Source organism: Varanus komodoensis, unplaced genomic scaffold, assembly GCF_004798865.1.
Source record: "Varanus komodoensis strain SLA01 unplaced genomic scaffold, ASM479886v1 scaffold22, whole genome shotgun sequence".
Taxonomy (NCBI): domain Eukaryota; kingdom Metazoa; phylum Chordata; class Lepidosauria; order Squamata; family Varanidae; genus Varanus; species Varanus komodoensis.
In genome coordinates, this window is record NW_025335606.1 from 7,708,889 (window position 1) to 7,731,055 (window position 22,167).

A 22,167-nucleotide genomic window follows, 5' to 3' on the forward strand; every position below is an offset into this window, starting at 1 on the left:
GCAGAGCAATAAACTTGTAAGTAAACCATGGAGTAGGTTTACCATTTCTCGGGGATCACAAAGAACCTCTCGCCCATTGATGGGCCTCAAGACAATAAGCCGGAGCATTCAGCTAATTACTGCATGTGAGCGCAACCACCGTCTCTCTCTGCGTGGCTATTGTCTCTGTGGGAGCCAGTGATAGTGTAGTGGTTAGGAGCACGGGACTGGGACTCAGATGATCTGGGTTCAAATCCCCGCTCAGCCATGGAGCCAACTGGGTGACTTTGGGCCAGTCAGATTCTCAGCCCAGCCTACCTCACAGGGTTGTTGTTGTGGGGATAAGGTGGAGGAGGAGAATGATCTATGCTGCATTGAGCCCTTTGTAGGAAACAGGCAGATATAACTCGATAAATAAATAAATGGATAAAATTTTCCAGCACCTCCAGTCACCTGGTTTAGGAGCCCATTGCAGTGAAATTCACTGCAGTCCTGAAATTCATTGCAGTCCTGAATCTGCAGATCCATCTTATGCAACAGAGTTTGCCAAAAGATAACTGAATTCACAGTACTTTAAAACTGGAATCATCTCATGTTCTGTTGCACACGCATTCTGACCACCCTACATTTAATTTGGGGTTTGTTTCCTACCCCTGCGGGCTGAAATAAATGTTGGAGAACACGTAGTGCTTAACACCGGGCCAAAATTCAGTGTGTCAGAACGTCCTGAAACAATTGTCACATCTCATCTTTGTGCATCTTTTGGTGATTGCTCGCAGACACTGTATTTTTCTGGATCTGCTGTAGTTTCCGTATCTTTTAAGACACATATATTTACTCACAGAATCACATGGAATAGCAGAGCTGGAAGGGGCAAGAAGGCGAAGGGGCAGTCCCCATTCCAGTGCAGGATTCCATTCTTCTCACAGTTAAGGCAGCCTTTGTAGTATAATGCAAGCCAATCAGGGACCACATCACAGGTTAGCCCCGCCCAGTCAATTCATGGAATAGCCAGACTCACCAGGACATAAATGAAGGCAAATGATAACGGGGGCGGGGTATAGAGCCTATTAAATACCCCAACACACATTTAAAGAGTCAAAGTGCTGCAAAATTCAAGTAAACTTCTATAATAAGTGAGTCCTACCAGTTATTCTCCAGAAGATCATCCATTCCATCCTCCCTCCCTCCAACAAAGAATCTTCCAGTAGTTTTATCCATATTCACTTATCCAAAAGCCCCAGTACGGGTCTGTGTGGTGATGTTATGTCTGTCCCAGGGTGTGATGCTTGGATTTGCAAAAGAAACTCTAAAAGAACTCTGAAATATTTTATCTTGGATTGTCTCCAGGTTCTCAGACTCCTACTTTCCACATGTTTAAAATGTGCAACTAATTAACTCATCCATTTTTAAAGGCAATGAATCCATTGATTTTGATCTTTGTTTGCTTCGTGTTGTTAGCTGCCTTGAACAATGAGATGAAGGGACAGAAATACCTTAAATAAATAAAATGGCAGACAGTCAATTTCCAATAGCTTCTATTAGCAATGGCCCGCAAAATTCATATTAATTAATTTAATATGGGAGCGGGGGTTGTGTGTGTGTGTGTGTTTGTACAACTAGATGGGAGAGCACTTGGAGTTATTCTTTGCTCCTCCCCATGATTAGCAAACCTAGCAATATGCAAAATATGTAAACCTGCAAATATATTTAATTAGGATTTATAGATCCCCTATGACAGGTGAGAATTTGTGGCACCTTATTTAGATCCACATCACACTGCATACATCTATTTAACCATTGCATTGACACATAATTAAAGGTCCCCCCTTTTTTGCTAGCTTAATCCTGACCCTGAATCGACAGTCAAAATGGATAATATAGAATAACCGTTATTCTGTAGTGCAGTTCTAAATGGGAGCCAGGTTTTTTTCAGCTTTTTCAAACAGAATTAGCCCCAAACAAGAGAATATGAAGAAACTCATCATTAGGTCTGAGTCAAAATAACTTGCAAGTGTTTTCAGAAATGCCTAAAACCTAATGCCTAAAATGCCTAAAAACCCCCAGTGGTTTTAAATGCTCCTTATAAAAGTGATCACTTAATTACATTTCTCTCAATTTCCCATAGGGAAAATGGTTGCTTTGAGATGGCTTCCCATTCATCGTGTGATCCCTGATTGGGTAAGATCATTCTTATTCTTATTATTTACATTCTGCTTCTCAAATTAAAAAATCCTTGACTAATCCAAGGGAGCGACAGAAGAAAGGCCAGGGAAAACAATCATGACAATATGTATTTGCAAATCTAAAGTGAATATCTAATATAAAGTGAATATTTATTGCAAATCTTTTACAAGAGGGGAAATTTCAGCCTCATCACACCAGCTAGATTCAACCACAAATGTAAGCCAGAAAGATACATGTTGCAGATGTACTTCCCATAATTCCATTTGAGAAGATAAGCATTCATAATGTGGGGAAATGCATGCAGAAAACACCTGTATACACTGTGCCCAAACTTCTGAGGGCAAGTGCAGAATACAGATATAAAAAGTACGTGCCAGTTAAATGAACAGCACCCAGATTACATATGCATGAGCAGGACAAAAGGAAGGATGTTAATGATCATTATGGGGCATTATGGGAGTTCTCTCAACAAGAGAGCTCAGGATTGGCTGCCAACACAAGGAATGGCATTCTGTACTGGAATACCTTACTGGATCCAAGTCTTAGTGCCCTTCTGTCTACATAAACTATAAACATGGGAAAGGCACTTCTGTACTAGTAATCATGGGATTGACTAAAGTTGGAGGCAGGAATCTGTTGGATTTATTTCTTAATGATCTCCTACTCCTATACACTTAATCTCATAAAATCTCTTGACATCAAAATTGCATATAATACAACAGAAATGCTCAGTGTAAAATGCATGAATTTAAGGATTATGATAAGACCAGTGGAACAGTGCAGCATTATAGTAATTTACAAGTCAGGCAGAGCTTCAGTAAGAGAGACCTCTTCCAGAGGCATTTCAAGCTGGCCACAGTTTCTGCCTCTCAAGCCATGCATGAGAGAACAACCCTGAGGGGAATTAGTGAGAAGCGGTTACCTGGTGACACATGAGATTTCATAACGATGGTGTGCGGCACCATTTCATGTGCAAGACAGGAATGCATTTTATGTGGGTAAGGCAGGAAAACAGGTCCAGCTTTGACCAGGAAGCGTGCATTTCAAATCATGGCTTTGCCCCAAGCAGTCCATGTCCACCCAGTGTCCAGAAATGGTGCATCTTGACCAGCTGTGCACAGCAGGACCCTGGTCCGTGTACCATGCTGCTTGTACAGCTTCCCAGCCTTGCTGCAGGGATCTCCGTTCACCAACCTTGCCAGCTAACTCTAATTTTCCCTGCCCTCCTGCTCTCCTCTGAATCTCAGAAGCCCCCGTGGCTGGTTTCTCTCCTACCAGACTCCTAGTTTCAGCTTCTCAGGCTTTCAGTTGTTGCCTCTGCTTCTCTAGGGATTGTCCCACAGATCGGTCCCAGCATTCAGTTGGCTTCCAGCAGCCTGTGCTCCTGTGCTGGTTCGGGATGGTGGGAGTTGTAGGCCCAAATATCTAAAGGGCAGCAGGTTGAGGAAAGCTAGTCTAGTCCTAATGGAGCGAGGATGACACAGTGACTGGGGCACAGGGGTTCTGGGTTCTAGGCCACACTCAGCCATGGAACTCCCTGGGCAACTCTGGGCCATTCACTGGTCACCTGGATAAATGGTGAGGAGCAGTCAGACTATGCAAGATTCCTTGAGCTCCTCGCAGGAAAGAAACATGGGACATCAATTTAACAAACCACGAAATTAAATAGGCTGCAGCCTTTTAGGTACGACAGTCTCACACCTCAGCTCCTGCCTTCCTACCGTAAAGCAAAAAGTTCTTGTGTATTTGTATAATTGCCCTTTTTCAGCCGAACTTAAACATAATACAAAACAAAAAACAAAACAAAAACAATACCAACTGTAACAATCATATTATGTATACTGACCATAACAGTCATCTTGTAACAGGCTAACTGAAGCAGCACAGAAAATATGCAAGCTTTCTAGACTGCCAAAGCTGTTCAGCAAAAAGTATGCTAGAAAGCGGGGAGGCAATAGGAAGGAAGGAGGGAAGGAAGGAAGGAAGGATAGAAATTAACTCGATGCCGTAGCCAGGATGTCTGCATACCCAGAGACTCACGATGTTAGCGAAGAAGAGGGTTTTCAAACATGCAAGCAGAGTTCTGCCAAATGTCAGTTCCCCCAAAAGCACCATGAACCTGTTAATTGCTGATTCCCTGTCTTTAAAAATACCAACAGCTGTAATGCAAAATGCATCCTGGGCAAAAGGCCCAGGTTCCATGGTTGGTGGAAAATAGACACAGAGCGCATCCAAGCAAACTTTGCATGAGCAAAGCTGAGGATAAACTTAGATTTCTCTAGCACAGTAGCTAAATTTAGAAGTCAACGGCTTACACATGCATTGGGATCCTTGAGTCAGCCTAATAAAGGCAGTGCACCACACGTATCCTGGAACTTTACTCTGATGGGTCACACAATGGATTCTGCAGAATTTCCAAAGCCGCCACGTGCTCCTTTGAATCGTGGGGAATCCCAAGCGCGACGGCCACTGCCTGCTGTCTCCAGCAACCCAGCATGAACTACTGTTCTGACATCCTTCTCACCATTTCTGGCTGGAACTTTTCTGTGTATCAGCCATTAAAAATATCTTCAACATCCCAAGATGAACTCAGCTGTCTCGCAGGATTTGCATTTCAATGTTAACCCCGCTCACAGCCAAGGAAATCTTGCCAAGGGGTTCCACCAGAGAAAAAATAAGGAATGGACCCAGGACAGCAATATGCCTGCTCTTTTTGCACTTTATTTGTAGCCATGCACTGCAAGCTAGCAGAGCAAACAGGTAGGAATGGACAGGGCAATTTCCAGATTTGTACAATCCTATAAATCAAGGAGGAGCTGCAAACACTCTCCTGTACAGCACAGAAAAAGAAAAAAAAGATTCTCCATATGAGGATTCTTAGGCTGCCAATGTTGGGAAAATCCGGATAAATCCTGGTAGAAAAAGGTTGCTTATATGTGCCTTTGTGTGATCAAATCAAACCTGTGCCCCTTTCTCAGAAAGCAGCAGAATTCCAAGCCAGGTTATTGTTTAGTGTTGCTGTTACTTTAAGGAGATGGAATTCTTAGCTGGACTGAGAAGATGCTGTAGGCTAACACTATCTAATACTGGTGTTCCCATTGGCTGAAAGAGCAGAGACAAAGGTGTCCATTTGTTTCTGAATGGACCCATTTAATCATCTAGTTCAATAGAAGCAAGCACCTGTGCAGTGTAGCTGTCAAACCAGATTTCCTGAATGTTTCCTCAATCTTACGCTGGGCAAGCCAGGAGCAAAAAGCTCAACTTCCTTCTCAAATTAACAACATTAGCACTGAGGATCATAAGGGGAAGGAAATCTTGTCCCCACATCTGCCTGGCCGCACACTAAAACCTTCCATCCAGGCCAGGTCACGGATGTCAATTATGTGCCAAGCAAAGACATTTTTAGAAATGTTTTACTAGGCTTTTGAATTCTCTTATTGCTTTTATACCACTTGATATTTGCTTTTAATTCTACCAACTATTGTTCTACTGCTGTTTCGTATTGTAGTGTTTGAAGTTTCTTGTTTTGTTTCATTGCAATGTGTACTTTTCATAAACCAAGCCCTGTTGAGGACAGAGTAAGAAAGCAAATAAATACCTTTGCAACTTTGAGTTCTGGTGCTCACAAGTCACAGAAAGGAATCACAGAGCCTCTTTCTGCTACCTTGGCTCCCATGGGAGCCAATCAGTGCAGCCAAGCTGGTCCCACCTAAGAAAAGAGTTTCCAACTAGGGTCCTAGCATTCAGAATTTCCCAAAAACAATGATGTTACAAAGGGGTTGAGTTTATTCCTGGAACCCCAGTAGATACAGTGTTGATTTGTGATATAGAGCATGAATCCCAGAGATGTCCTTTAGCACCAACTTTGACGATCGTATCAACAAGCCTAAAGAACAATGAGTGCCATGAGACACAGTCCTCTTCCTGAGTAAACACGCTGCTCCAGAGTTTCTTTCCACAAAGCTTTATTGTTACACATCTCTATTGTAGTGCATCTCTGAGTTCACCCAGAGAGAACTGCTAAGCCCTCTCTAACACCTCTCAACTTCCAATGCCCTTATACCCTTTTTCTCCTGCACCACCGCACAGGTAGGGCGCTGTGAAATCTCACCTGCCAGCATCCCTCCCATTTCTCAGTCAACTGACTCTCCCACCTGTGCTGTCTCCTAGCAACCAGCATCCCCCGCTCAGGAGGAAGGACCTCAATATTGGACATAATGTTCAAGCTTGCTGTGAAGCTTGCCCCATTCCCAACCTCTCTCTCTGTTCTAACATGGGCAGACCAGGGCTCTCGTCAGCCACGACTGTCAATCCCACTTCTCATTGTGCTGCCTCCCCATTCCCACGGACCAGCTGGACATCACCTCTGGAATGGGGCGATGGCCAACTGGTCGACCCTTCTGGAATAATACGTCCTTTTCTGGCTCCACAGATGTTCCTTGACCTTGATTTGATACTGGATCTTGCTGGCATTCCGCAACCCCTGCAGCTTCACTGTCTGAGCTCGAATTCCCATCAAAGTTGTAAACTAGTCAAGCGAGTTCTGGCATCTTTTCCCTGTCCTTGCACACAAAAAGCGCATGTTCTCCCTCTTCATTCCCTTAAATTGGGTAGGAAAGGGAAGTCTTGGTGGGTTCCAAACCCTATTAATGCTTGCCCCAAATGGCAAACAGCACAAGCCTCAGGATAAGAAAAGGTTTCATCTTCTGATGACAAATTACCAGCACATGCAAAATGATCTTGAGCTTGGAGAAATGTGTTGTGAACAGAAAAGGTGCATGTCAAGCAGGTCACAGTAGGTCCCACCTGTTTCACAGCAGGTCAGGTAATATGAGTGTATTAGGTTGCGTGATACAAATCTTAGGAGCAAAGGTGTTGCAAAAGGCACTGGAATGGAGGGAATCTTTTCTTCCTTGCTCCAAATGTTACAACACAGGGTTACCCAGTGGGATCAGGACCACCAACACCAAGTACTTCTGCATAGAATGCATGGCATCACTTGATGATGTGGTGATGACACACAAGATGTTACAGTACTCTCACCTAAAAGGTGCAGGGTTCCAGCCGGCCAGGTCCTCCTCCAGAATATGCTATTCTGCTTGTACCTGCAGCCGATGGGTTTCACACGCTGTAGCTACTCAACACACGCAGTTCTCATTGGGCTAAGTTTTTTGGAGGGGAGGGGGAGGCTCTTGCAAGAATTCTTTTTATATTTCTGCAAACTTTGTGATTCTGCAGAGCCTTTCTCAGTAGCCTGCTTTTGATTCCAGTCCTCTTTGCACTCGCCACCCGGGGATGTTATTAGAAGGAGTGATCCCTTAATGGAACAATTTCACATATACGGAGAGTAAAGTTCTGAATCGTAGATCAGAGAACAAAGGGGGATGGATGTGAATGTCTCGTCTGTGAACCAAGTCTTGGAAAACAGACTGCTAGCTTAGATGGACCTGCAAGGCTGTTCTTAGAACTGTAATCCATCAGGAAAGACATGCCAAATTCCAACCAGGGATTTCTTGTGAAGTGGCACAAGAGGGAAACTCATCCTTTCTCTAATCACCAAGAGTAAGAACTCTACTCTTGTCTGTACCACTGCTCTGGAGTCTCTGCCCATTAGGTAAACGAAGCAATACTAAGAGGGACAGAAACTAAGGCAGACAAATCCGGAGGATTTTGGAACCCAGCTGTCAATATTTGCGACACATTTGTGCTTCCAACTGCATTTCTGCTAAGGCACGTACACATAATACAAGGACTCCCTGTGGACAATAAAAGTGATAGAAAGGCCATTTGCTGCTAAAGCAATCAGGCTGTCAAGGCCAAGCTCTTCCCCACCTCGAGCCGTACAAAGCATTTTCTAAGCAGCTGACCCTCTGATTGTTCAGATGTACTCAGTCAGAGCCAAGTTCCACAATCTGGATCTGAAATGCTGCTTTGGGGAACCAGGAGTGCTGAAATGAAGCTCTGGTGGAGGCCCCGTGTTCACATCGTTCCCACCTTGCTGTCATAGGTCCAGCTTCAGGAGACCAGCTAAGGCCAGCTCTCCTCTGTTCGCCCATATTTTTTCAATCATTCTCACTGAATGTTACATAAATTAAATTTCAGGGAAAAAATGTTCAGAGGGGGAGAAAAGCTTGGAGAAATTCTTGAAGGTGCAGTTTGAGATTCTTACCATACTTTTGAGGTGGCGAAAAAACACACGTGTGTGTGTGTGTGTGTGTGTGTGGGTGAGCCACCAATTTTCACTTCTGCTTTCTCTGATCCTAATCCAGCTTTCCTTATGATATGCTCTGCACATCGATGAACAGACAGGGAGATAAAATACACCCTTCTCTGACACTTTGCCTATAGGAAGCCATTCTGTTGCTCCATATTCTTTCCTCACAGTAGCTTCCCGTCCACAATACAGGTTAAACATCAGGATGATCAAGTGCTGAGACACACTCCTTTCTTTGATCCACACAGGTAAAGGCTTTCCTGTAGTCTATAAAGAATAGACTGATCTTATGAAATTCTTCGATGCATTCTAGAAGCCAACATATCTTTGCAATATGATCTCACATGGTCCTTGCCATTTGCAATCCATCTTGAATGTCAGGCATTTCTTTTCTGCAACACCTTGAACATCATTTTGTTTACCTGGGGAATTAGTGCAATGGTCCTATAGTTGCCGCACTCTTTTGCATATCCTTTCTTTGGGATTGGAATGTATATTAAGTATTTCTAGTAAGTGGGTCACTGTTTTGTTTTCTATACGAGTTTTTCTAAAAAATATACCTATGAGCATTTGGACAATTCAGTCTCTGCAACATGGAATAGTTCCATTGGCACCCAACCTACTCTGGGTGCTTTATTCCTTGCAAGTACTTTTACAGCAGCTTTCATTTCACTTTCTAATATCGTAGGCCCCTCTTTGTAGGATTCGTCTTCCAAAGAGTCTGTCATCCTTTCATCTTTTCTGTTTAGCTCTTCTGCTTATTGTTTCCACCTCCTCTTTATTTTCTCCATGTCAGATAATTTGTTCCCTTGTTTGTCTTGCAGCATTCATAATCTAGGTTTTAATTTCCCCTTGAATTCTTGGTCTCATGGTTTTCCTCTTTTGTTGTTCTCTTTCATTTCCTTGCACTGGTCATTATAATATTTCTTTTTGTCTCTACGAGATAATTGCTGAAAAGTTGCATTCAGGTTTCTGAACATATTTGTCTCATTTTTTACTTCTGCCTCTTACCTCTCCTTAGCAATTCTAAGTGTTGCTTCTGTCACCCATTTAGATGTTTTTATTTCATTTTACTACAGGGATTGTCATTTGGCAATCTTCCCTAATAATGCCTCTATTTTCATTCCACAGTCCTTCTGCTTCATGGTCAATTGAATTTAGTAATGCAAATCTGTTCTTTATGTGGACTATAAATTCCTCAGGAATGTTATCTAAATTGCAATTTTCCACTTTGCTTCTGTTAGTCATCTTTTTCAGCTTTACTCTGATTTTTGATATTAAGAACTGATGGACACTACCACAATCTGCTCCTGGTCTTCTTCTGGCAGCAAGAATACAGCTTTTCCATCCCTTGATTCCAATTACATATTTTTTTTGGATTTCTGAATTACTCATCCAAGTGATGTCTGTATAAACAGTCAAATGATCACTGTACTTGCAATGAACAGGTGCTGGTTGCACACGGTCACTCTCCTACTTAGTCTATTTATTGACAGCATCTTCGGTTCCTTGGAATGCTTCCTCATTCCAATGCTAATCCCTAAGACAGTAGAAAGCCCTTCCAGATGTCTGCAGTTTAATTGATGTCACAAGCCCATGGATAGGCTAATTACAAAGGTTAATGATGCTTCTTTGCATTCCTACCCTGCATGTGCATTACGTCCAGCAAGAGCAAAGGCCTCGTCCCTTGGACCCGCAGCCCTTCATTCCCCATTTTGTCAAATGTTCTTGAAGTAATTTCTTAACCCATAACATATCAGATCCACCAAAACAGTAGTTTTTTATTATCCAGCTTAACCTCAGTCTTATTTATCTGGGTAGAAACTCATGGCCCAAATGATATTTTAGCCTACAGTTCACACAGCCTTTACTGTTGGCCATATTAACTAGGGTTGGTGGAAGCTGTATATCAAAACATCAAGAAGGGGTACAAGGTGTCCACCCCTGCTACGAAGAATTAGATAACAGAAACAGTAGAAACTCACCTGGTTGCCTACAGGGAGTAAAAATAGACCCTAGGTAACCAAGTGGTGGTTCTCTAATCGGCTAGGAGAGGGCTTGGTTTATTTTCCACCACTCCAAGCTACAAAAGCTAAGATAGGATCCATGCAGAAAACATGAGAAGATATAGATTTTTATCATCATCGATAGATTATTTTTCCTAACTGTTATGGCTTGAGCAAGAAACAACAAATGTATAACATGATACTCTGTTCTACCACATGAATCATGTGCAAAACAAAACATGATCATCAAGGAACAATAAGCTATAATTAGTGCTAGGTGTTAATGAAGACTTCCGTAACATATATAGTTCAACGTGAGCAACACAATCTTCCTCTATACTGGAAGGTACCATTTATCTATCATGGATAATTGCCATTCATAGAAAAAAAGCATTTTTTCCTAATCTAATAAAAGAACAATCATATGATCTCAGAACACAACTATAGCAGTACTTCCAAGATGATCAAAGATGCAACTCCGCCTTTAAAAGCAATAGGACCTGAAGCCAGAACCAGGAATCAAAGCTGAGACAGCAAAAGAAGCCAAGAGACAGGCAGGAAATCCTAATTTCTGCCCAGACTATGCCCCATCGTACGCAAGAAGTCTTTACAGAACATTAGAGCCAATCGTCCACATTGTGGGTAAAGTAACTCCAGTGCTGGGAACAGTGGCAGTTCCAGATTTCTGAGGATGGCGGACAGGACGCCTCCATAGCCCTCCCCCTCAGTGGGTCTACCTTCTGACCACCATCATCACCAGGTGGGCAAGCAGGCAGTGGGAGCTTCTGCTCCTCGTTCTTAGTTCTACATTGCCTGGGCCAGAGAGTGAATGAGTTGGCTGCAATGGAGATGAAGAGGAGCACCTCAAGGGATTCTTCTCAGCAGGCCTTGCTGGGATGGCAACTCTTGCCACATGCTCAACTATGCCTACCATGATGGAAACTGTCTATGAAGGTGATCCAACCTACAGCCTTGGTGGCTCACTACAACGGGTAGGAGTATATAGGACCAGGGCAGCTCCTGACGATGCCCTTGCCCTGTCCACATTCAAGACATGTTTGCCCTCAGGCCTGACACCTCACAATCTTGCCCTCCAGTTACTAGGTTAAATATCCCGGGCAATGGAACTGAGATTTGGAGTATACCTTGCCTTAACAAATGAGGTTAGGCTCAATGAAAAGCTACCTCTGCTGGTTCTAAATGGATCACAGTTAATTACTTTGCTCTGTATTAAGGAACGGTGTGTTTCTCGTTTGTCTATGTCAGTCCTTTAATGCTCTACACTCTACAGAGCAAATACAGCTCATCAATTCTGAGGAACCCGCACCCCACGCCCACTCTGGCAGGGGCCTCCCTGAAGGCGATACAGCCTGCAGCTCCAGCTGCACGTCTGCTTGAATTTTGCCCCAGTACGGCTTGCAATCAACTCTATTACTGTTGTCCCATCACACCTGCAGGACAAGGAGAAACTGGCTAAAGCATCTGTTTAGCTCCACCGCCCAATTCCTTAAGCTGATGTCACCAATACAAGAAAACAAGAAGTGGGTATGATAAAGTATTGTGCTTTCTTACCAGGCTAACTGCTTTTGAGTGCTTATTTTTCCTAATTATAAACTTCTGGGATTATTTTTAAGAATAAAACTAGGAATTTTATTTTATCACATAGCAGAAATGTATCATAAATAAACAAACAAACAGGGATGTCCTACAAACTTTAAGTGACCAGAGACCCAAGAGTGTGTTGCACATAGTGATGTGAAGGCAGGTGGGGGGGGGGGAATCTGGAATTACTGGGAAAAGATAGGTTCCTCCCCTGAAATTTTTAGGAAAAAACTTTTTCCTGCTTGTTTTCAGGGAAAAAAATGAGAAAAATGCTTTCGCTCTTAATTTTTCTTCCCCCCCCACCCCCGCCGAGGTCTTTCACTTCTCTAGTCACACCCAACCTAATGCTGTATTTGCTGTACCATAGGGCTTGGAAGCGTCTAACTTGCAACCTGAGACCACACACTTGTTAATTCATGTCTGCTTGGAGCAAAGGGCTTCACTCCTAAAACTTTGCAACATCACTATGTCACATGAAACGAACACATTTGACCACTACAAAATAAGCAAAATTAGTAAGCCAGGGATAGCTCTTGCCCATTGAATGCAGAGTGAGAAGTTGGTCTAATGTGGTGAGGAGAAAAAGGCTGATTGGCTTGTAATTCTGGCTAGTTTGTGCAAAAGAAATCAGACAGAAATCTGACATTAAGAATAGCAATCTCCAGACCAAGATGAAATTGCTAAAGTGAGACTTATCAAGAGGCTTGGCTCTCCTAGTTTGAATAAACACAAAGGTTCTTGTTTATGTTTTAATCACTCTACATATATTAATCAGCTCATTGCTGTAATGATGTTGTGTTCTCAGTCAACATTTGTGGATGGCAACTATTAAGGTAAAAATTAACAGCAAAAAAACCTGAACGTTTTGCATTTCAGTCCACTCTGCCAACCAGATCACCTCCCCCAACTTCCACCAGCCAGTGTATAGGCATTTGCCAATATAAGGCTGACTTTCCTTGCATCCGATGAAGCAAATAGTGTCTATGAAAGCTTATGCCAACATAAACGTTTGTCTTCAAGATGCCATCAAACTCATTGTTGTGTCCAGTTTAGGTCACACAACAATTCCCCATGGGAGATGAAGCTGGAATAGGAACCAAGGATAAAGGATTTGAGGATCTGGAGCTGTGTATCATTCACATGAAGGAATCACAAAAAGGGCTCTTAGATGCAACCTGCTTGTAAACAGAGACACAGCACACAGTTCTCTGAGTAGTAAGCTATGGCGGAACACTCAATCTTGTCCATGCTGGGGAACAAGAGCGTCATTATGAGAAAATATGAAATCTTTTGGCTTGAGACCTTGACCTGGCAAAAAAGCAAAGAAAACAGTCCTTGGAACCCTAAAACACAAGACGGGGCCAGGGACAGAAGCTCTCCCGCTTTATTGTAAATTTAGCTTTGTCAAGGCATTCTTCACCTTCAAAAACCAACTAGAAGGAAAGGGACCTCAGCAGCCGGCTGAAAAACCCTGTTCTGTGTTTGTAAGCAGCAAGGCTCCTGAGGGCTTAAACTTTGCCAAAAAAAAAAAAAATGCTGCCTCTCCGGCAACTGAAACAAACCTTCCCATTCATCTGTGAACACCACTTTGGGGCTGGTTTTGGCTGAAGAGTGAGGTAAAGAGGCTTTAAATAAAAGAATTGCATGCTGCCATTTATTGATGATTAGTCTCAGTACTGAAACAGGTCAAAATTTGCAAAAAGAAAAGCAGCACAGAATCATGGTGACGATCTCTAAACTCACACAAGGAGGCGGAGAATGCTTGTTGGCTCACTTTTCGAACGTGTTAAATAGTGGAAGATAATCAGCAAATGCATGTTTTTGTCCAGTGGAACATTTTGACACAGAAAGCACTTGAAGTGACTTCTGTATGGAAGTCATCAAAACAGTGCAGACGCATTTATTTCTCTTCATGTCCACACGTAGCCGGAAGTCATGATTGGCTGCACCACAGACCTTCTACCACACCACTCTGGACAATAGACATGAAAAAGGCCTTCTCTGTCACACAGCAAAGCATTTTCACTCAGCACCGTAAAAGGATGCCTGTTCGCTCCCGGCAGATGTTAAGTTTATTTATGTCCTATTCAGATGGATTGCTGCACCCCCAAGAATAAAAAATTATAGGGTATACCATTGAGAATGCTATCTTTATTTAAAGGATAGTCTTTGCCTTGTGATTGGGTAGAGTTAGCATTTGGGTTGAGCGAAGTTGTGAAAAGGGAATTTCATCTGCGGCCTTTTACGGAAATAATTTCATTGTAATATCTGAATACAGCATAACTAGCTTCTACTTTGATGAGGATTTTTTTAAGGCTACATCAACTTGCTTTAATAGTTGGCTGCAACAGAAAAGCTCTAACGCATTGCTGGAGATTGTTTACAGAATTTAAAAATATCAGACTTCCATAGTTTAACAAATTATACAGGTCAGAAGAAATCAACCAAGGGGTCTGATGCCCATTTCCCAGGTTTTCCATTTCTGCTGTAATATAGGGTTGCCTTTACTTTATTTACCATTACTCTTCTATGTTGGAGGATCTACTGGAAACTGCTTAGGAAAATTTTGGGACAAAATAAAAAAAATTCAGCGAAGTATTTTTTTTTTTTTAATGAGAGTAGGTTCACACATTGCACAGCAACAACTCTGAGCTAGTCGTCAAACATACGCTCAACAGGGAGCAGGAACTGTATATCTGCACAACATGCGTATCTCCAAATACATCTATTTTTAGGTATTCTTTAAAAAAGACTTACAATACTATCCTGTGATGTTCTGAACCACTGTGGGAGCGGGGAGGGGTGTCAGGCCAGGATGAGAAAGTCCTGGGTTCAAATCCCTGCTCATTGTTATTAAGATTTTACTACTGCTGCTGCGCTGTGTTTATATCCTGCCCCATTTTCGCTTGTGAGGAACCCAAGGCAGCTGACATAGCTCTGTGTTATCCTCACAACAACCCTGTGAGGTAGGCTGGGCTGACAGTCTGTGACTGGCCCAAAGTCACCCAGTGAGCTTCATGGCCAATCAGGGACTAGAACCTGGATATCTGCACATGGTGGGCATGTCGTGAGCGGATCCGGCTAGTGCCGGAGGTCAGACTAGATGCCCCAGGAGACCCCTTCTGACTCGCTCTGTTTCTATGTTTCTATCCCAGATACCCAGTCTCACACTCTCAACATTGTACCACACAAGTTCAGTCACAAATAATGGGCCAGTCATTAACTCTTTCCTTGACCTACCTCGCAGACTAGGTGACAGGATAAAACAGAGGGAAGGATGACAATCAACTTGGAAATATTATTAACTAGTATTTACTCACTAGGAAGTCCCATAAACTTCAATGAAGATTACTCCCAGGAAAATATGCATCGGACTGCAAAGCTCTACAAAAGCCCTGAGCCAGGAATAGGAAACCAGAGGATACTTCAATTGGTCCAGAATAGAGCCACCAAGTTGTTAACAGGGACCAGCGGGTATGAACACAGAACGTCGGTTCTTTTCCATCTACACTGGTTTCCAGTTGAAACCCAGGCCCAATGTAAGGTGTTGGTGATGAACTATAAAGCCCTATATAGCTTAGGACCTGGTTACCTAAAGGAGCATCTCCTTCCATATGTGCCTGCCCACCCCTTAAGATCTGGGACAGACGTCCTTCTCTGGGTGCCCTCCCTGAAGGAGATTAGGAGGGTGACTACCCAGAGAAGGGCCTTCTCTGGGGTGGCACCCTGATTGTGGAATTCGCTCCCCAGAGAGGTCTGCCTGGCACTCACTTTATTCTTTCCAGCGCCAGGCCAAAACCTTTTTATTTTCCCAATGTTTTAAGACCTGACTGTTTTAATTGAGGTTTTATTATTAGTTGAATTTTAGGACGCTGTGTTTTAAATATTTTACATTTTGTATTGTTAAATCATCCTGAGACTTTGCTAATGGGACAGTCTAGAAAAGTTTTAAATGAATAAATAAAATAAAGACCCTATTACTCCCAAAATCCTTGGCCAATGATCAGGGCTGATAGGAGCTGTAGTACAAAGTCTTTGGCGGATGCCATACCCCTGTCCTAGGGCAAAACAGGCAAGACTGTGAACCTTTAAACCACCTTTTTGAGACACAAATCTGGAAACCAAAAGAGGATATACTATAAAAGATGGGGAGGAAAAAAATAAGGAGGGAAAATGTAGAAATACATCTCCTGCAGCACCTCCATCTCACACCAAGCTATGCATCACTTATGCTTTTGATATTCTGAAATAATCCCATGTTATTTCTTGAAGGCAAGAAATGTGGTAAGCATAACAACAGTTCCGCTCTCTCATTAGCAGAGTTTCTGTTGTTTTCCTGCTAGCTGACATTCAAAGCCGGGATGCTTCTGTACATACCGGCGCCTTTCACAGGCAGTGGCTGTAATGAATGGGAGCAATGAGGGAAGAGTAAATAATTAGATAAAATAAAGGTTAATGTGGAAAAGGAGCATTACTTCAAGCCAAAGAGGCTGTGGCGTGTTGACGTGCGTCCATGATGTATTTGCACATGTACTCCTTTTAAACTAACAACCGGACCCTCTGCAACGATAAAACATTTCCCACAGTCATCAAGATGAGTAAAACAAAAACAACAAACAAGAACCAAAGCTTCGCTATGAATCCAGTGCCTGCGCCTAATTATGATTAGTAGCATTGCAACGAGATTCTGAAGCTATGAATCATTAATGGCTATAAGAGTGGAATAATTAGAACTTGGAGCCATTAAAGTTGCACTTACATCCCAGGTCCTCTTCAGAAACACGTATTCATCCAAAGTATAACACTTCATTTGGGTACCTGGCCAGGTTATTCTGAGGACAAAGTTGTCACCTAATCTAAGAGATGCCACCTGCCCCACTGCTTGCGTGGAAGCCTTCAGGAGAGTTCATTATCCACAACAAGGGCCAGGTGCCAAGGGGAGGGTCAGGGTTCAGTTTAAATTGCAATACACCCTGGGAGCCAGACACACAGTTATGCTCTGCATACAGAAGCACAGCCCACATCTAAGATTCTGCAGGACAGGAATTCTGAGAGTCTAAATGTGTAAAAGAAAAAAAGGCAACTTATTGTTGTCACAGGACACTGTGGGCTGCATTAAAATGGTAGCCACTATTTATATAGAATTCTGAAAAGTGCCCTTTTTAAATTTGCATGGGGGAGGACTAGAAAAGCCCCCCCACCCAAAAAAAAAACGTATTTGGGGAAATTTCAGCTCAGCTCTAGGTTCCAGCAAGGCCCTTACATTTTTGCTTCCAGGCTAGAAGTAAACTGCACAAGCAACCACAAGTAATATGATGCTGGCCATACTTCTGAGGGGAAGGGCTAAACCTGCTAAAATACATTCTTCACACTGTGCAGAGTCCACCCTTCTCCTACAGTTGCTGTCATTTAGTTTTACACAAACAGGAAAAGCAAGAAGCGACACTGGATTGTGGCACAAAAGAAAACATGGCACCTGAAACCACACCTGTGCCCTCAAGAGAGGCAGCAGGTTTCGTCATGTTCTCAAATGAGAGTCTCTTCCACCAATCTGCGTAAGATGGCGCCTTATGGGCATCTGTTAGAAACAGCAGGCCACTAAAAGCTAGTAGCTCTATCCCCAAAATATGAAACAAAGAAAAACAGCAGAAATGAAAGAGCAGGAAATTTTAAGGATCTCGCTTGCCCAATCAACCACTGAGAGATCCGTGACCCTTCCAAAGGCTGTTAGGTTAGAGGCTCTGGCACAGAAGGGGACCATATTATTAACTAGTCTGCCCTCTGGGAAGCCTCCCTGATCTTTGGAGGAAAGATCGCCAGAACAGCAGCAAACCTTAAGGTATTACAAGGAACTGCACCTGATATTCCAAGAAGTCTGCTCCTTCCCATCAGATGTTAACTACCTCCTGGAGCTGATTTCAGAGCTAGCACTCTTTTTTAAAATGCTGTGAAGGCTAGAACTTTGAATCCTACACAACTGAAACAAAAATCTAATGTATTCTTTTCAAAATGAATGCATGATTTCCACAATTAACTTGGCTTACTAGTGAGCTCTTGTTCAACTGTGTGTGTGAATGGACCACAATTCTGTACAGATAAGAATGGAGTTTATTTACTGGGTAATGGATTGGGCATTCTGTATTTCTCAGCTTTCAAAGGTTTATTTCTCTCTCTCTCTCTTTTGTAAAAGGCTCAGAGAAATTGTGCAAAATTCAGAGCTATGAACAATATTTGATTTGCATATGTTAAACACACTGCATTATCTAGCTCTTCTCGGGATACCATTTGAGTTATTCTGACATGGAATTTTATATTCCGTTCAGAGCAATGTATGAACAAGGATGCTTCCACATCAATCGAAATGGGAATTTGCCTCGTGAAGCCACACTCTGACTGTCTCTTCATGAAAAAGAGCTAAATGTGTTTAACTTTGAGAAGGGAAGATTAAAGGGAGACATGACCGTCGTTTTCAAATATCTGAAGGACTAAAACATAGAAGATGGGGCAGAGTTGTTCTTTGCTGCACAGGGGGGTAGGGCTAGACATAATGGCGGAAATGGCAAGGAGACTGATTTCAGATGAACATTAGAAGAAACGTCCAAACAAAAGGAACTTCGCAGGGGAATAGACTGATTTGGGAGTTTTCTCCTTTGCTGGGGTTGGCTAACAGAGGTTGACTGGCATTCTGAATTGAACAAAGGGTTGGAGTGGATGGCCTCCAAGGTCCTTTCCCAAACTATGCTTTTTGTGAGTACCTCTCGGGAGGAGGCATTCCTTGCTCACACCCCATTCTGGCCTAAACTTTTGGAAGACACTTAACTGTCTGGAGGAGAACCAAAGTGGACCTTCTGAAGCCATGGGAAACACATAATCTGAACAAGAGGAGGACAGGCAGAAATATGAGCTTCAGCATAGCCTGAAGTGCCTGACCCTGCCTAATCTTGGAAGCTAAGCAGGGTCAGGCCTGGTTGGAGTCTGGATGGGAGACTTGAGCCCTGAATTGAGCAGGCAGTTGGACCTGATGGTCTGTCGACCCCTCCAACTGTATGGTTCAAGAACTAGGCATCTTAAGAAGAGGGCAGGCAATGCAGGGTCACCTGGTGCTCAGAAAGACTTGCAGCCAGCTCCCACATAGACTGATCTACCTAGAAGGTAGGACTTGGTAGCCCATTCAGCTGGGGAAGGACCTAATTATGCTCTGACTGAGGAAATTAACTGAAGCTAATAAGGGTATGCAAAGCTTGTTCTTGTTTCTTTGGGTTGCCCTGAGGAAGCAGTGCTTGCCTGTTTGTAGTCTGCATAATTAAGGTAATTGACTGAAAATACAACTTGATTGCTTGAAGGCAAAGAGAGCCATCCCCCCATCCCCAGAAGTAAGAGGAATAAGATAGGCTACTTACAACGCAAAATTCATCTCGTTTGGTAGAACATATGCTTTGCATGTAGAAAGCACCTGGTTCAATTTCTGGCACCCCCAGGTAGGGCTGGGAAAAGCTCCAGCTTGAATACCTGGAGAATTGCTCAAAGACAGAGTGGATAATACAGACAGCTAAAACAGATGATATCTTAAATCTATATGTAGCTGCATCTTCCAGTTTCCTTTTTATTGCAGAGGAGGGAAACTGATCCAGAACGTTAAAGCCCTCTCCCCAGGCCAGTGGCCCAATCCAGATCAAGGGGTCTGCACTGAGAATAGAATAAGCGTGAAAGGGGCATTGCTGCCAGGTATCAATTAAAGCAATGTCTAATTGGGCATTGAACTACGTGGGTCAATGACGTAAGGCCATTTCCTCCCTGTAGTTGGTCCCACTTCAAGGGGTGGGAGTCTGGCCCAAATGCCTCTTAGAAAATAACAATGTTCACAAACCCTACAGGCAGGATTTGGGGGGTTCTTTTAGTTTATGTGCTCTCCTGGCATCCCTCCGCCTATTCATGCAAATGGCGATGCTCCGAGGAGTTCGTTTTCCCTGCACATATTATTGGCACTACATTGGGTACCTGGGCATTAATGCAACTCGACAGCTCCCCGGGACACTCATAACCTGTCACGTGCAAATGGGGCTCAGCACAGCCTGTGAAAATAATGTACAGTGTCCTCAGCTGCTCTTCAGCCGTGTGCAGAATGGAACTTTGGGAGTGCAGCGAGGCTTTCGGGAAGATTTCCCTTGGATGCCTCCTTTAACATGCTGTGGGACAGCCCTCGGCTTCCAGCACTCCGTGATTTGTGGTCTTTTGGCTAAGAGATGCCATCTTCTGAAAAGCAATCCAGGAAATTAAAGGGTTATTCTCGCACACTGGTAGAAGTAGTATTAAAAAAACGTTTCGACAAAGGCAATTTTATTGGTGCTTTCCTAGAACGACACAAAGAGGAAGGAAATCGATTTCAAGAAATCTTTTGCCTCATTAAAGTTAAAAGGGCATATTTTCTTCAGCAGCATGGCTGGTGGTTTTTAAAGGACAGGCACTGCAAGCTGTCCCGAAAGATTGATGACGATGCAAAGCGTATCAAAGTGTAGGAGCCTTTGCCTCTCCCCAGTGCTATTCAGCAGTATATTGCTACGACCGATCCCTCTATCCGAACACTTGCCAGGACTTCCAAAATGGAGCGAGTGCATGAGGGTCTGAAAAAGTTCAAAAGTGAATGAACCCATTCAATTATTTTTGTATGATCTCTACTCATTTGTTTGCAGAACATTCAGAAATGCTTACAAAAGGAAATAAAAATAACACAATTAGGAACCACACCAGTGCGTGATATAATAAAAGAGGAGCACTGCAACTTAAAAGTTATAGAACCTAAAAGCAGTGATCTTGGGTAAAAAACCTGACAGCGGAATCACACGGAAGAAACCTCCTTAAAAAGCAAAGTGAGACCAATTTTAAAGGCCTGTTTGAAATGTCACCAGTAGGTATCAAAAAACGAAGGGACAGAGTACACATCTACTGGGGTGGAATTCCACCATTTTGGTATCACCACTGATAAGGCCCTGTCTCTCGTGCCCACCTGCCTCGTGCCCAATGGCACAGGGAGCAGGGTGTCCATTGATCTTACAAACCAGGCAGAACCTGGTCTGTCAAATCTCTGCCAACCTCTCAAGGCTGAGCTTTGTCCCCAGGGGGCTGCAAAGTCCCCATCTTTAGGAAGGGGCAGGGAAAGCCTGAGTGTGAAGTCCATCACAACAGTTTTCTCCGAACGCTGATCCAGGCCCATTTGTTGCGGGACCCAGAGCACCAGCGCTCATAAAAACCCAACCAGCCATTCCACAGTGTGCCTCCTCTCGAGACAGGATGGTTTCAACGTCCTCTTTGCCTTCTAGCCACCCTTCATTGCATCGGACGAAGACCACACCCACAAACCAAGTGCGTAAGCGCGAGGATTTCCCAAAACTGAATCACAAATCAGCCAGTGCAGATAAAAGCAAAGGTTTCACGGCAGCAGTTAAGACTGTGAAAAGGGTGCAGCGGCTGGGACAGCCACCTCTGGGTCATGTCGCTTCTGCAAGAGTTGTTAATCTCTGGGCATAGCTCGCTGTTAGGAGGAGGAAAGTGCGTGGGGGGGTTACTCATACAGAAAGGCAGCTGAAAATCTCTGAGAGGTATCCCTGATACCTTTACTGAATACTGAATTATCTAATGCCAGATAATGCAAATACAGTACACCCCCGTGAAGGCGCGGTTCTGCGTTCGCAGCTTCAGTCTTTCGCGGGATTTTTCTCCTTGCGAGTAAGCCAGCGCCTCGCCATGCGGTAGCTTCCTCACAAGGAGATTGTTTCCTCCAAGTTTGGACCCCCTCAAAGAAAATGATCTCTGAGCGCTCCTGCCCCTGCCTCGCCACGCACACCCCCAGCCCATCGCTGGCACCAAATTCACCGTTTTTCACAATTCGCAGGTGCTTTAGAAATGGAACCCCCACAAATTTTGGGGGACTACTATATACAGGAAATCTGCATCATGAGTCTCTCTCTCTCTCTCTCTCTCTCACACACACACACACACGGGGGGGGGGGGAGACCAATGGACATGTGGCACGGCAAGAACAGCAATTCATGCAGAGGTACAACAGGCAACACTATTCCGGGGTACTCTTCGTTTTATAAGAAGCCTTTGATAGATTTCTTATTGCACACTACTAGTTGTGTCTCAGCACACATTTTGGGCAATTACGATGTGATTTAACAG

General features: G+C 43.5%; 1 protein-coding gene across 1 annotated transcript in view; it reads right to left on the bottom strand.

Annotated features, from left to right (window-relative positions):
• The window catches only part of MYO5B (myosin VB), a 211,019-nt gene that overhangs the window by 165,516 nt on the left and 23,336 nt on the right, over positions 1 to 22,167 (bottom strand). The gene's annotated exons all lie outside the window — the stretch shown is intronic.